Raw genomic sequence first — 16,586 nt, forward strand, 5'->3', positions numbered from 1 at the left:
TCGTAAACCGACTTGAGTGGGCAAATGCTCACATTCTGTTCACGGATGAGTCCCGGTTTTCAATGTTCAGGGCAGATGGCAGACAGCGTGTGTGGGGTCATGTGGGTGAGCGGATTGCTGACGTCAACGTTGTGGATCGAGTGGCCCATGGAGGTAGTGGAGTTATGGTATGGGCAGGCGTATGTTATGGACAACAAACACAGGTGCATTTTATTGATGGCATCCGTGACAAGATCCTGAGGCCCATTGTTGTGCCATTCATCCACGACCATCACCTCATGTTGCAGAATGATAATGCACGGCCCCATATTGCAAGGATCTGTACACAATTCCTGGAAGCTGAAAACATCCCAGTTCTTGCGTGGCCAGCATACTCACCGGACATGTCACCCATTGAGCATGTTTGGGATGCTCTGGATCGGCGTATACGACAGTGTGTTTCAGTTCCTGCCAATATTCTGCAACTTCGCACAGCTATTGAAGAGGAGTGGACCAACATTCCACAGGCCACAATCAACAACCTGATCATCTCTATGCAACGGAGATGTGTTGCACTGTGTGAGGCAAATGGTGGCCACATCAGATACTGACTGGTTTTCTGACCCCCTTTCAGTAAGGCAAAACTGTGCACATTTAAGAGTGGCTTTTTATTGTGGGAAGTCTAAGGCACACCTGTTCAATATTCATGCTGTCTAACAAGCACCTTGATATGCCACACCTGTGAGGTGGGATGGATTATCTCGGCAAAGGAGAAGTGCTCACTAACACAGATTTAGACAGATTTGTGAACAATATTTGAGAGTAATGGGTCTTTTGTGTATGTAGAAAATGTTTCAGATCTTTGAGTTCAGCTCATGCAAAATGGGAGCAAAACCAAAAGTGTTGCGTTTTTTTTTTTGTTCAGTGTAGAACATGCAACGTGTCCGTCGCTTTGTTACAGTGTTTCAATGCGAATCATGACAGTTGGATTCTGTAACGATCACGTCCACACACACACTCAGGGGGAAGGATAGTGACCACTGCGCTCCACCCTCACCCCTGGCCCTGCCTACTTGCCTCACGAGTCCTGACGACAGGGGACAACTGGACGACAGTCCCTTACTTAGGATATGTGCAGGGAAGACAGACAAGACAAAATACGGAACGTGAACGGACTGGGTCAGAACCAAGAGAGCTACGCAGTACAAAGGGTTAAGCAAAGAATGGTCAGGAGAGTAGAGAAGTACCAGAGGAGTCCGCAAAGAGTAGTCAGGTGGGAGCCGAGGTCACAATACCAGGACGGATGCGCAGTACAGGAGGAGCAGGCAAAGGATCGTCAGGGAACAGGATCAGGTGAGTATTCAGTAGTCCAACAAATAGCCAGGAACCTAGAATTAACAGGCAACCTGTGGCCAGCAGGCTGCCTGTATTTATAGTGGGGTCTGAGGGTCATGTGACGTGGCCAGCGTCACATGACCGACAGACAGACAAGTCGAGCACCGAGTGATCAGCTCGGCGCTCAAGGCAGACCTAGAAGCAGGGAGCCTCCCAGCTAGCAAAGCCGCCCTGGGAACGAGGCCAAACACAGATCCTCGCTCCCGAAGCTAAGCAGTAGGTCTGCGGCTGATGGGAGACCGAGTGCGCCTTTGGCGCCCCGTGACAGATTCCCACTGATCAGACAGTGAGTGCATATTTTAGTTCTATACCACTAACCTCTTTAACTACTTAGTGACCACAAATATGTCTTTTTATAGTGATCACTAAAGGCCTCTGTCTCTCATCGGTACCACACAAATGAAATGCCTAGTGAAGGCCCCAAGTTTGGTGGATGTTAGTATAGCACTGACAGTAAAATATCTTGCACTGCATGAACAGTGCAATGTATTTTAGAAGCCATCAAAATATCATCCATTAAAGTCCTCTTGTGGAACTATTAAATGGTTAAAAACAGTTTTATTTAAAAAATATATATATTTTCTCAATGCAAAAAATTGCAAAAATAAAATCACTTACACATATTTAGTATCGCCACATCCGTAAAGACTTGCACTACACAATTCCATGTAATTTATCCCGTACGGTGAATGCCATAAAAATAAATAAAATAAAAAAACAGGGTTGCTGCTTTTTGCATATTTGCCACCAAATAAAACTGAATAAAAAGCTATCAAAATGTGTTATGTACCCCACAATGATACTAATGAAAACTACGTCTAAACTACGTCTAAACTAAAGTTGTCCAACAGAAATCATGCTCTCACACAGCTCTCTGGAACGAAAAATAAAAAAGTTATGGGTCTTGGGATGCAGAGATGCAAAAACATTTTCTTAATGTAAAAACAAATGTTAAAATGTGTTTGGTATCGCTGTAATTTGTTGTATAAATTAATGAACGCTGCAAAATGTATAACTTAAAAACTCTGTGCCAGTATTGTTGTTTCCCTGCCTCCCAGAAGGAGTTAATAAAAGTTAATTAGTAAGTTATGTGTACCCCAAAATGGCACTATTAAAAACTATAACTTGTCCCACAAAAAGCAAGCCCTCATATGGCTACAAAAAAATTAAAAAGTTATAGCTCTTGGAAGACAAAAATGAAAAACAATTGCTTGGTCATCAAGGGCTAAAACAGGGTGGTCATTAAGGGGTTATTCACATTCCACAACCTTTTGAACCCCAACAGCTTCACAATGCATCTTATCTAGGATATATGTCACCTCCATCAGTCCTTTCAGTGACCTCTAACCTTCATGGATCTGTTCAAAGTTCAAGTGGAGCCAGGCTGTCAATTCTTGTGGCCTCCATCAGTCAGAGCTGGAAAGACTATTGAATTTTGTTTCACATACGTAGTACAAGGTCTTGGCACAAAGGGCAGCACTGCCAATGAAGCCCATTCTAAAGAACTATTCTTCTGGAGCAATCCAAATGTAACAAGCAACAAGCAGTTCAACATTTTTGCAAATCACATAATTCCAATGATGAGTACAAATCACACAGAGATTTTCACATCTGACACATTGCTGCAAAGGGAATACCAATCTAGCAACAGTCCTAGCTACTGGTAAGGCTTCCACCCTCCAAGTAACAGACGCCAACAAGGGGAAGAACGTGTAGGGAAAGGGGAGGAGATACATCTACATATATACACATATTAATCTCTTCACAAGAGGGCAAGTTGGAAAGATCATACAGATTCACATGCTTTACGGTTGCATGTATCTTAATGCAGGTGTTTATGCCTAATGGTTGTAATCCTCATGATAGTTGCAGTCTCCTAAAGGTTTCCTCACTGACTCAGGGACGATTTGACAGATCTCAATTTCCTTTTGCAGCTTGCTCCACTATATTTCGGGGGCAATGCTGACACATAGGGCAGGATATAAGCTCCTCTTTGACGCAGGGGCACAAGCTTCTCTACCTTTTTCCCTCATGGAGCCAGTTCTTCTCCCTTGCTACTTTTGGTAGTGGAGGAGGCACCCACTCCTCCCATACTCTTCATCGGCTCGTCCATTGCTAGGCCTTTTCTGTAGCCTAGCATCTGCACTGGCTCTGTTCTGCTTAGGCCAAGCTGACTCTTTTTGTGGCACACCTGCAGTAGAGAAGCTCTTTTCTCTCCCACACCCTGTGTGGCTGTCTTCTAGCCATGGCACCTGGGATGATCGCAACTTCTAGTTCCCTACACTCAGGTCCCAAATATCTGTATTAAAAAAGGAACACACAGTGTTTCATAGGGCAACCCTATTTCTTGAAAAAACTGATGGGAGAAATCACTTCCCAACCTTCTTCTTTAAAGTCACTCACCTTGTAGGCAGCTGCCCTCCTTCATGGGTGACAGCGAGACAGTAAGTGACACCAAAATAGCAGGAATCTTAAGATGATTAAAGAAAATCTGACTGTAAAAGCCCAGCTTTTTGGGATTCGATCTCAGTAGCAACACCACTGAACTGACTCATTTTCCTGCATTTCCCTAACAGGTCCCAGTCAGGGATAGGGTCTAATTTTTTTCTTAAGCCCCCCCCCCCTCAGCCATTGGATGCACAGTACTCCTAGGACTTTAGCACCATTTCTCACATGCATATGTTGAAGGGAGAATCCCTCTCAATTACACTCTTTGATGGTGCTACTATATGTTTTTCACTCACCTGCTGCAGGCCTTCTTAGCATTCCCCCCAGCAGCAGGGTGAGAGCATACCAGTTAGCATGCACTGCACTACTCAATACAGTGACACCTATTCACGGGGCTTCTCTTGTTTTCTCCTCAGAGTTGTCGGGCATATTTATATCTGCACATTAAGGTCTGACAATATTAGAACCAAAATGGAGATTCACATTACCTTTAAGAGGCCAAACTTTCTGTTGGAATAAGCCAGAGAAGATCATGATGGTCACTGGCATACAATGTATATTGTTTTAAAAAGTTATTGCCAACAGATGTGGTATCTTAAGAGAATGTAATGGGTCTCACATAAACTGTCTCAAATACCGGGGTCATGAGAGGTTATTGCTTAAAAACACTGGTTTCTCTAAACATATCAGTCTGAGGAACAATGGGTGTGCATGACTAAGTCATGATCTGATAAGAAACGTCCATAAAACACATCTGGTGTGGAATGGGTATCTTTTCGTATATATATATATATATATATGTGTGCATTTATTTAGCGTTTGAATTTGTTAATGATTCATATATATTATGCAATATTAATGTATTATAACCAATTAATAATGTATCTTTTTGTATTGTATCTCACTGAGAGAATATAGAGAGCTAAGTTGTATGTTCTTAAAAGAAGGATCTATTCAGAGGAACTGATGGTATTTCAAACATCATTACTCGAATAGCTGTGACAATTAGGTGTATACAAACCAGGGCAAAAGCTAGAAGTTTATGGTTCTCTTATCTGACCATAAATAAGATGGTCTGTTGACTGTCAAAATGGATCCGTGATGTCTGGGAAAGTGATCCTAAAGTGTCAGAAAGAGTACCTCCTAATTGATTTAAGTTGGGAGAGACCAAAGGTTAAGAGGTGTAATAAAGCCGGATATATATGTTAATTCTAAAAATTGCTATATGATACAACAGTGCCATCAAGTGGTAGATGGGCAGAAGGAATGCCAATTAAATGACATCATCCCCATGATTACCATACGTAACACCCACCTTATCTAATTGGAAATCCCTAATCCAAGAGGGGATGGGCATAGATAAGGATGTGGATATCTAAACCAGTTTTTGGGGAGAGAAAAAAAAACTAAGATCACTTGAAAAATCACTTGAGACAAAGAGGACTTGAGCCAAACTTCACTTGGAACTTCTTCAGGGAGAACACTTGGGAATTCATTCATCAGCATCACTTCACACGTCAGGAACGTACCACAGGACGGGATAGATCTGAATCTTGGAAAGCTGGGTCCCTTCTAAAAGCTCTTTATCCCAAAGCAAGGGGTAATGTATAATCTATTTTACTTGCAGTAATTATAAATCGCTCCAATTGGCATATAGTTGAGACCCCATTATTAGTGGGTCAATAGTGTTAAAACAATAATTTTATGGGAAATTTTAATGAACGTGCACATCATTAGAATTCCTGTAATATTGCTATCAGAGTGGAATCTCTGATCGGATTTTGTTATCCGTAGTTAGGTCAACGGGCGTATTTATAAGGTGTCTCTTACTGCCATATTCTCTGATTGAGCATAAGGAATTTTCCACAGATTCATTTCTATTGTTTTTTTTGTTGTTGTTGCATTATAATATTTTGATTACCAGTATATTAATCGGTAATAATTTGGTAAAAAGAAAAAGTAGTATTGTATTGTACTTAAGTCAGCCTGTAAACGGTGGAGCACCATCTTATGGTCAATTTTGATATTATCTTTGTATTCATTTGTATGCCATTTATACTGCTTGTATTTATAATAAATTATATTTTGTATAATTAATTGCACCCTGTTTCATTAGCTGCACAAATTAACTTTAGATCTCATCAATAAAAGAACTGGCGTTTATATGTCCGCCAATTAAATTTCCATTTTTATTTTTGTTATTTTTCATAAAAAAATATGAAATCATAATTTTTATAATTTCATATGTTATATGATAAATACCCGACAGAGTGGGTCATCAGCTTCCCCACTCACATCACAAAGGGGCCAGCACCTCCTCCACATCTCCACTTCAATTTGGCAACTAAAATAATGCTTAGTTCAGGTTTAATTTTGTGCCATCTAGTGACTGGACCACTCCTATACACATGCATAGCACAGTGCCACCAGCACAGGGTGGCCGACATTGGAACAAGTGGGGATCAGGAATAGTGTCTGTTTCCCCCTCCCCTTACATGGGAAGTTAAGGATGTCCTTCAGAGATACAGAAGCAATGTGCATAAACCACCCTGCAAGTACGTCCAGTAAGCTGTCCATTCCTGTTTTATAACCCGCTCTTGCATCCTGAGTCCAGCAAACAAAAATATATGTTAAAGTATATGTTTGTTTTACAATGGAACTGTATGGTGATGGATACCACTGTACAGCATCTATCAAAGGTATTTTTTAATGTATTTTTGTATACATTTAACGTAACACAAAAACGTAATGTGAATCCAGCCTAACATGTTTGTGTCTGGGAGATGTCACAGAAAACCAGGATCAAGTGCGTTGAATTTCAAAATGAGTGATGATAAAGGCAGTTTTACATCCCTTTCCTCAAAAACACTCAACAAACCCAATTAGTTGAAACTAAAATTGAAATGACTGCACTGTGAATGCCCTCAGGGCCGGTGTCAGCACCCTGCATACCCGGGGCCCACTGTTCGCGGAGGGGGGGGTCAATGCCATTGGCGTAGCTATAGGGGTTGCAGCGGTCACAGTTGCGACTGGGTGCCTAAGCCAGGGCAGCGCTGTACTCATCCCTCCTCCTTGGTCTCCTTCAGGCTGCACCCCACTGTTCTGACTGCCTACAGCATCAGGAAGTTGTGCGCACACTATGACCTGATGATGTAGGGAGTCTGGTGACTGTAGAGCACGGGCCCAGAAAAGACAAGAAGCGCGACTTCAGGGGAGAATGCCGGACCGAAAGAGTGGCAGCGGAGCAAGAAAGGTAAGTTAATTTAGTTATTTCAAAGTCTGATCTGAGGTCTGATAATTGGGGGTTTAATGGGGGTCTGATCTGAGGTCTCATATGGAGGTCTAAAGGAGGTCTGATATGGGGGTGGGTCTGACATGGAGTCCTGATCTTAGGTCTGATATAGGGGTCTCACATGGAGGTCTAAAGGGGATCTGATCTGAGGTCTGCTATAGGGTGGGGGTTTTGACATGCAGGTGTAATAGGGGTCTGATCTGAGGTATGGGGGGGGGTTTAACATGAAGGTCTCATGTGAGGTTTGATAGTGTCCTGAAGTGTCTTTCCCCGCACGTTTATCACATCAAGAAACTGTGATCTCTGCTTCCATGTGTTATATAATCCTTCTGCCGGCTGCTTTGTTTGCAGACTCTGAGTCACTAGTAATAGGGGAGACACAGAAGGGGCCTTGTTCCTAGCTACACATAGGTTAGAGACAAGTACAAATCACACCCACACATAAAATACAGACAGAGCAATACAAAAATAACATAAAAACACCATATGGGATGTAAAAGAGTAAGAAAAAAAATCATTGAATAAATTTAAAAATAATAAAATTAAAATGTAACCTTAATCAGCATTATTGGATAGACCACATGATACATGTTAATCCGGACCATCTCTATCACTTGCTCCATGCTGGACAACATGCACCCCAGACGTCAAACTCAATTGCGAAAAATAAATTGGAACTTTTTGTTGACAGTATTAAAAGCTTTGCAAACCAGCAATAGCGGAATATTTGTAAGCATAAACAAGACTGAATATTCCTATATAAAATTGTTTGAGTGTGTTTGCTGCAGGCATCATCAGAAACAGTACAGAACATTCCGAGACATAGAGCTTAAGACACAAACAAGATGCAGTTCCCAGCAGTCTCCACCAGATGACGGGCTTCCTCCTTTCTGAAATGGTCCATTGTCGCCTCACTGTTGTATTCTCCACCTTGTCCTGCAAACAAGGGTCTGTTATGGCAGATAGAAATCTTTGTAGTGATGGGAGGAGAAGCGGGACATTGTGTTCTGTGTGCCTCGCCAAGACTGGTTATGTAAGCCCACATGACGGAACCCACCGGCTGCATACTTCTGCATTCAATTTATATATGTTCCCGAAATTACATTTACACATTGCCTTTATGTATGCCTTTTACAAGTATTAACAGAGATAGCTACCAAGTAAATGTATATAAAACAGGGCCATGTAGAAATGTTCTTTAGAAAGTAAAGCAACCCTCCAGTTCCTGCAAAAAGAAAAAAAAAAATCACATTTCGGGAAAGAACAGAACACGGGGACAGGGACCTCTTTCTCACATTTCCTGCTGCAGCTCTGCCTATTCTCTGGCTCTTCTTCTGCCATCCAAGATGGCCGCACCATTTCTCGGACGACCTGATGCACACTGCGCATTGGGTAGTCCAAGATGCTTCCTAAGTGTCCATGCCCTGCTCGTGGATTGGCCAGAACCACTCATGTGAGCAGTGCTGGCCAATCCAAGGGCAGCAGGAAGTGTCTTGGACTACCGATGCACCATGCGGTTTGTGGAGCCGTGTGGTCATCTTAGATAACAGAAGAGAAGTCGGCAGATCTTTAGCTGAAAAGAAAAAGAGGTCACCAGGTAAGTGTTCTGCTCTTCCCAGGGTGGTTTTAACTTTAGCTATGCATATGGCTGTATTATGGCTCCACACACTGGAGCTATAATACTGTACAGCTCCCATACAAGTATACTGTGGTCCCTCAAGATACAATGGTCTCAGGATACAATACTTTCAACATACAATGGTCTTTCCTGGGCAACCAATTGTTGAAACTAGACTCAACATACAATACATCAGACTCAGATCCAGCCAGTAAAAATAGCAATTCTTCTGGTAAAACACCTGTATCGGTTGTTCATTAGCTCCTCTTTACAGTATAGTGCGGTATAACATGTTGTGTACTGCCCTATGTCTTTGCCAGGATAAGCTGCTCCTTTGGATGCCAGGAGAAGGTGGCTCCATTTTACTTTTCTAGTACATTGTGTACTATACAGGACCCTGGATAAGCTCCTGTCCTCATCATAGAAAGTGATTTCTAGGTTCCACCATCTATTCCTGACTGTTATAGGCAATTTAGTAATAAGACGCACCTGCCCATAAGACTCACTTAGGTTTTAGAAGAGAACAATAATAAAAAATATATTTTTCATCAGACCTCAGCACAGAGCCCCAATGTTAATAAGAGCCCTGTTTAGACCTCAAATCAGAGCCCCAATGTTAATAAGACCTCAGATCAGAGAAAAACAATGAATCTACTCACCTCTCCTGCTCCAGACACTGCCATTCCTGACATCCAGCTCTTGCTCTTCCTGCCGCGCTGTGCTGTGACCCAACATTGCAAAGCCTGAGGTCACAGAGCGAGCCAACATCCTCACACTGTGCGCAGGTCTTGGCACAGAGTGCGGCCAAGGAAGAGCAGGAAGCAGTGAGTACAGAGCCAGCACAGGGAACGCTGTATTCACCGCTCCCTGGTCCTACTGTACTAATGAGGTAAGCCCTTACCTGTGCCTGTGCCGGGAGCCTGAAATCAAATGCGGTCACCGGGAGCAGGCAGTTCCGAGAACAGCCACTGGGGGCCTTCATCTGACTGTTCTCAGAACTACCTGCTCCCCTTGACTGCATTTGATTTCAGACCAGCTCCCGGCACAGGCACAGGTAAGGGATTACCTGTGCAATCGCCGGACGGGTGAGTCAAGATGGCAGCCCACATGTGTTCGTTGGCGAACTACAACTAAGGAGTTAACAGTTATAGCTATAAAAACATTTTGGGGAGTGCAACCCGCTCCGCCATTTGCTCCCAAACAGAGTTTACTTAGGTTATTCCCATCTTAACCATGAAAGGCTCGAGATGAAAATAGCCTTTTAATGCTTTCCCACACCCTAAAGAGGCATTCACACAACCGTATGTATTTTGCAGTCCGCAAAATGCAGACCTGCAAAAAAAACGGATGACGTCCGTGTGACGTCCATGTTACATTCAATTTTTGCTGACCCATTGTAACAATGCCTATTCTTTTTGCGCAAAACAGAAAAGAATAGGACATGTTCTATCTTTTTTGGTGACTGCGGAAGGGATCATACGGATGTGGACAGCATGCAGTCCTGCCTCTACTACTGCAGTTATTGCACATGAATTTGCACCCGCGTTTTTTTTTCTACCACTATAAATTACAATAGAAACTTCTCATGTTTATGGAATTTTTTAGCTGCATTTTTTTGTAAATGACAGTGTGAACCAAGTGTTTTTTCTATTGTTTTTTTTTTTCTATAGAGATGTGAAAACTGAAAAAAAAAAACAACAACAAAAGCTTCAGCATGGTCCAAAGGCCCCCATAACAACTAAAACACCAGTAGAATTTTTTTTTTTTATAAATTTGGGTGTCCTGTGTTTCATATTTCCCATATACTTTCAAGTGGAGCTGGTGTTTTTACTGCAAAAAAAATGCACCAAAGCCAGAGGTGCAAAACACCACTAAAGCATCAAAATGCAGAAAACAACACCATTGAAAACCTGTGTATGAACCAACCTTAGGTGCTGCTACAATGCCTGATGAAAGCACTGGACAACCCCCCTTGCAGCCATGGCCGGGTGAGTTGACATAACTATAGAGACTGCCTGGGACCAGAAAAGGTCACCAGGACTGTCTATTTTTAAAGCTTGTTAGGACATGTCAGTGGTGTTTGTATGCACAGAAACAATATAGCAGTATACATAAATATGTCAGTATAGGATGTAACAAAATATGAACTTTAAAGGGGAATTCCCACCTTAGACATACATGCCATATGCACTGGATATGTCATGGGACCTGCATGCAAGAGGGATTTATGGCATATTCTATGGGTACACATGCCATAAACGTCCAAAATGGGAATACACCTTTAAAACAAAAGTATTAGGTTAGTTTCTCACTATCATTGTGAGATCCGGCAGGAACAGCCTCAAGGTCTCTCTGGATCCAGCATTTCCTGAAGCCACTGCGTTAACCACTTAACCACTGCTGCCAGAACAGCCTGCAGGATCTGACAACGCTAGTCTAAAACTAGCCTTATAAAAACAAAAAATAATAATAAAGGTAAAACTTTTAAAAAGTATTACACATTTTATTAAATATTTCTCTTGGAGTGAAATACTGGTGACCAATCCTACCTGATCGGCAGAGGGTACAACTCCCAGCATCCCCACCAATCAGTTGTTTGAGACTGCAGCGCCCCAATGAGCACTGTGGGCTTTTCACAGCTCACCAGGCACAGTGCCGTATATTGTATAGTGGCTGTGCTTGGTACTGCAGCCCAGGCCCATTCACTTGAATGTTCTCATGGAAGTTATTATCATAAAAGGTGGTCTTTTTGCAGAGGTGGTAAGGTAGTCTTCTCACAAAGGTGGTCTTCTGATAAAGATGGTCTTCTCACAGAGGTGATCTGAAAGTTGAATCATAGAATGATCTAAACCATTAAAGGGGTTGTCCTGGTTCGGAGCTCCCCTTCACTCATTTTCCATGTATGAGTGGAGCATTGGAGAATTTCTTGTGCCGATGCTCCCCCTTGACCCTTGCCCTACACTGCATCACGCAGGGCAACGTGCTTTTTCTTCACTACCGGTGACGTACCGGGCTGCTTCACATGGGTATGCTAGCTGGAGACTTCTGCCTAGCAGTGAGCCTGGTGACATCATCGGCATAAATGGGCGGTCTTTAGCACTACCCTAGGCTGTTTTACAGCCGCTCTATGACTATGTATACACAGATAGCTGTCAATCACTGATATGACCGCCTCCTTGACTTCAAAGCCCAGAATGAGCAGGAATTTACAGCAATAAATGACAAGATTTACAGAATTTGGGGCCGCAAAAGATGCGCATTCGTTGCTCCTTTCCGTAGCCCCGCAAAAAAAAATAGAACATGTCCTATTCTTGTCCGTTTTTCATACAGACGTCATCCATTTTTTTTTTGCAGATCCGCAATTTGCGGACCACAAAACACAAACGTACGTGTGCATGTAGGCTAACTGAGAGGTCAGCCACTCTCATCCAGTAGTTGTAAAAAGCCACACGATTAGTGGGAGAAGATAACCAGGCCCATAATGGGGCCACTGACGCTTCTTGGTGGTAGTCAGGAGGCTACAACTGGTGACGGGATGAGGGAACTTGTGTTTCAAGTTCAGCGTGCAAGGTTCGGGTTATCTAAGAATGACATTATGGATTCTGCTACCACGGACCATAACTTATCATCGGTGGTAGCGGAATCCATAACGGAATTCTTAGATAACCCGAACCTTGCACGCTGAACTTCAAATACACAAGTTCTCTCATCCCTAGTGAGGACTGCTTCTGTGCAAATTGTTTTATTATCATTACCCCAATTTTCTATATGTCCCCTGATGAACCCAACATAGAGAAACGCATCTGGACGGTTTAGGGCACATTAGGGCATTTACAAAGGTAGGTTCCTCCTGTGCAGGATTCATACACCACCAGTGTGATTGCAAAGAAAAAAAAGGGGGTCAGTCAGCACATCCCAATGCGCAGGTGCACGTTGCTATGGCTGAGATCAAAAAGAAAAAAATACAATGCAACAGCACTCTGCCAACCAAATAAAGTAATGCTAATGCTACGCTTATTAAGTAAATTTGAGATCCTTGGCAAATACATTTTGTACAAAATAATTAGGGCCTGTCTGCCGCACGTCAAGGCGATCTCTGTAAGATGGGAACCTAACACTAATTCTACCTGTTATGTGCCATGACGGCTACCATAAAATTCAGGGAGTGTAGGTTCCACATGCATGCTGGGACCACCTTAATTTTTGTCATTTTTGGTGCCAAAATGGCCTCCATTAAATCCAGGGAAAGCAAGTACCAGCATGCATGCCCATCCCACTCCACACCTCTCCCAGTGCCAGATGACCCCCAACGAATGCAATGAAAGTCCACCCTATACCTCTCCTGGTGCCAAAAGGCCTCCAGTGAGTGATTAGCTGTTATTATGGGTAGTACATGTACGTCACAGCTGGACATGACTTAAGGAATAGAGACGTACATGTACGGCGGGCTGATCGGGCGGGTGCAGGAGCTGCACCAGCCGGATCAGCGGCACGGAACCGGCAGTCACTGACAGTCGGGTCCCTGCGGCATACATCGGCATCGGTAAAGATACCGATGCCAGTGTATTAACCCCTTGTATGCCGCGGTCAAAGCTGACCGCAGCATGCAGATTGTTTGCGGAGGGTACGGGTGCCCTCCACATCTCCGTTGGGTCCCCACGCTGCAGTGGCTGGGGACCCTTCAATCGACATTTTAGTAAGCATTCTGTATTAAGAATGCTATTATTTTCCTTTATAACCATGTTATAAGGGGAAATAATAAAATGAATAGAACACCTAACCCAAAGCCGAACTTCAGTGAAGAAGTCCGGGTTCAGGTCTGGGTACCATATTCAGTTTTTTATCATGCGCGTGCAAAAACGCATTGCACCCGCGCGATAAAAACTGAATAACGCAATTGCAGTCAAAAGTGACTGAAATTGCGTGCGCACTGGCCGGATTTCCCGCAATGCACACACCACACATCTGGAGCAAATCCTGGTCGCCCGTGTGAAAGAGGCCTTAAGGTGAAAAATATGGTATGTCAGCATTCTCCACGTGCTGCCGAAACACCAGCCATGCCGCTTGCACCGCTGACCCAGACAAGGTTTTTATTAACGATCACAAAAAACATAACTTGATAAAGGGGTCAGGAGTACCCCGAAACGCATTGTCTACCAATAAACCTGAAAATTGCCAAATACCCAGTTGTCAAAGTGCGCCTCCTACTGTTCATACGTTCGACTTGAAAAGTCAAGCATCCTCTCATCCCTACTGTCTCACCCGAGGGGTGGGGTGGCTCCCGCCCGGGTGGCTCCCGCCCAATGTGTTTGGACAAACCCGGGCTGCATTAACTGTGAACCATCTACATTTAGCCTTTATTGTGGTTGCATCCAAATAGGTGAGCAAACTAATTTTTAGTGTGGATTATCCACTTACTGAACATACTCACCCTATGAGCGCCTCTCTCTACCCTCTGGCCATTGTTTGCTTAAGGTGAAAAATGGCAGGGTCCTGAAGGAGTTAAATGTTAAATTGTATTCAATATTCATGACGTTTTACATTATCATAAATTAAAAGTTCTATTTTAATTTCCATTTCATCCTGTATCTAATATATATGCCAGTACCAGGCACTTTACAAGCAGGATCAAGTCAGGTAATGGGCGAGAGCCGGTGCAGGATAATCCCCAACTTCCTAGCACCGTCAACAGTTAAGGGTGTGTTCACTCACAACACGTTTTTGTCCCATGTTTAATATATACATTCAGAAAAAAGGATGCAAAATTATAATATACTATGTTTTTTTATCCTGCCAAGTGTATGTTAAATAGATGTTTTTTTTTTACTATGGAAACCTATGGTGACAAATGCCACTGTACGGCATCATTTGATGTGAACACAGCCTATACAATACCTGTAGCCGATCCATTGAGAGAGGAGAGGGCTTGCCCAGAGGGTCCTAAACATTACTTCCATTCTCACCAAGGGGAGCAGCAGAGAATAGAATATGCTTGCGTCAGGTTTTCACTATTACCTCGGTCCCATCTACATGCAATGGAGGCGTTTCAGGTTATAGGTATGTTCATCATAGTTGTAAATAAAAATGGTGTAATCTCCATTATTTTTATCCACACACTATTATATGATAAAGCTGATGGATGTTCTTAGGATGGGGTACAGTATTGTTTTTATGCACTCTAGGTGCAGTGGCCCGGGAGGAGCAGGAGTGGAAGATAGGAGTGGTAGTGGCTCTAGATGTTAGAGTCAATTACAGTGGCTTTCCTGAAGCTGTTGCTAACTAGGGTTGTGCAGTAAAAGGATGGCGCGCCCTTATCTTCCCCAGGACACACCCTGATTTTGAGGCTCCTGTCTGATGGTTTTCTTATGGGTGCAAGGCCAGTGTATGGTGTTTTAAGGAGTCCTTAACCAGGACAAATGTGCAGAATAAACGTCTCTGTCTATACAAGTGCAAAATAGGAGTTGTAGTATACCTAACAATAGCAATAAAACATAGGGGGCCTTGCCCTGGCAGTGGATCCGCCGAAGTTATGTAGAGGCACCGGCCTCTACATAACCGGCAGATCCACCAGCGCTTCTGGCATAGATTTAAACAATTTGTTATGCCTAAAACAGGCTTAGAAAATGAGGAATGAGACCGGCCTGCCGACCCGTCCGCTTCCCCACCCCACGCCCACTTTTTTAGACCTGAAATGAGCGGGAAAAAGTTTCAGATTGTGGTGCAAAGGACCTCGGCGCCACAATCTGCACCAGAAATACGCCTAATATAGGCGGATGTCTGTTTAATAAATGGCCCTTATAGTTCCCACAATGTACAGTGCAAATCTCCCCAGATGGTTTTGTATAGATTTGAGCAAGGATGGATTAGAATTAGAACGAAGTTTTATGCGAATCGACTTCGGATGTTTCATCCGAAGTCAATTCGCTCATCCCTAAACATAAACATTAAACAGCAAACATTTTGCCAGTGACCCCTGCTCTGGGATACTGAATATGGTGGTGTTATTTGGATATTGTATTTGATCCTATAACTGATCATACAATTTTTGGTTATATTATTTGAGTTCCATAGGCAGAATCATTTCAGTGCCATGGAGGTATTATTTAGGCTCTGTATAGCCCATCAATGGACTAGTACAGCCATGCTCAACCAGCGGCCCTCCAGCTGTTGTAAAACTACAACTCCCACCATGCCCTACTGTAGGCTGATAGATGTAGGCTGTCCGGGAATTATGGGAGCTGTAGTTTGCAACAGCTGGGGGGCAGCAGGTTGAGCATGCCTGGACTAGTACATCACTCTCATCACACTCTCAAAGACTAGGTATGGGAAACAAAATTAGCAAATGCCCCCTGGGTCTTTCCCATTTCGGGGCTCCCATGTCACTCCTCAGGCCAATCACTAAAAAGAGCTGACTGTTGATAGTGTAGGCCGGGTACAATTATTTGGGATCTCTATGCTGGTGTTATTTGGTTGTTGTATAGCAGGCATGCTCAACCTGCGGCCCTCCAGCTGTTGCAAAACTACAACTCCCAAGCATGCCCGAACAGCTTACAGCTATCAGCCTAGAGCAGGGCATGGTGGGAGCTGTAGTTTTACAACAGCTGGAGGGCCGCAGGTTGAGCATCCCTGTCGCATAGCATTGCTATTTAAGCAGTGTATGGTTGTATTATTTGAGCATCATAAGCAGTATTATATGGAACAGTGGTAGTATTATTTACTTATTTACTACAGTATGGTGGAATTATGTGGGCAACGTATGGCTCTGTTATTTTAGCACTGTGTAAGGCAAAGTTGTTTTGTCACTGTATGGAGACAGTATTTGGAGACTGTAATGCACTATGTGGCGGTTTTATT

This window comes from Bufo gargarizans, chromosome 7 (assembly GCF_014858855.1).
Source record: "Bufo gargarizans isolate SCDJY-AF-19 chromosome 7, ASM1485885v1, whole genome shotgun sequence".
Lineage (NCBI taxonomy): Eukaryota > Metazoa > Chordata > Amphibia > Anura > Bufonidae > Bufo > Bufo gargarizans.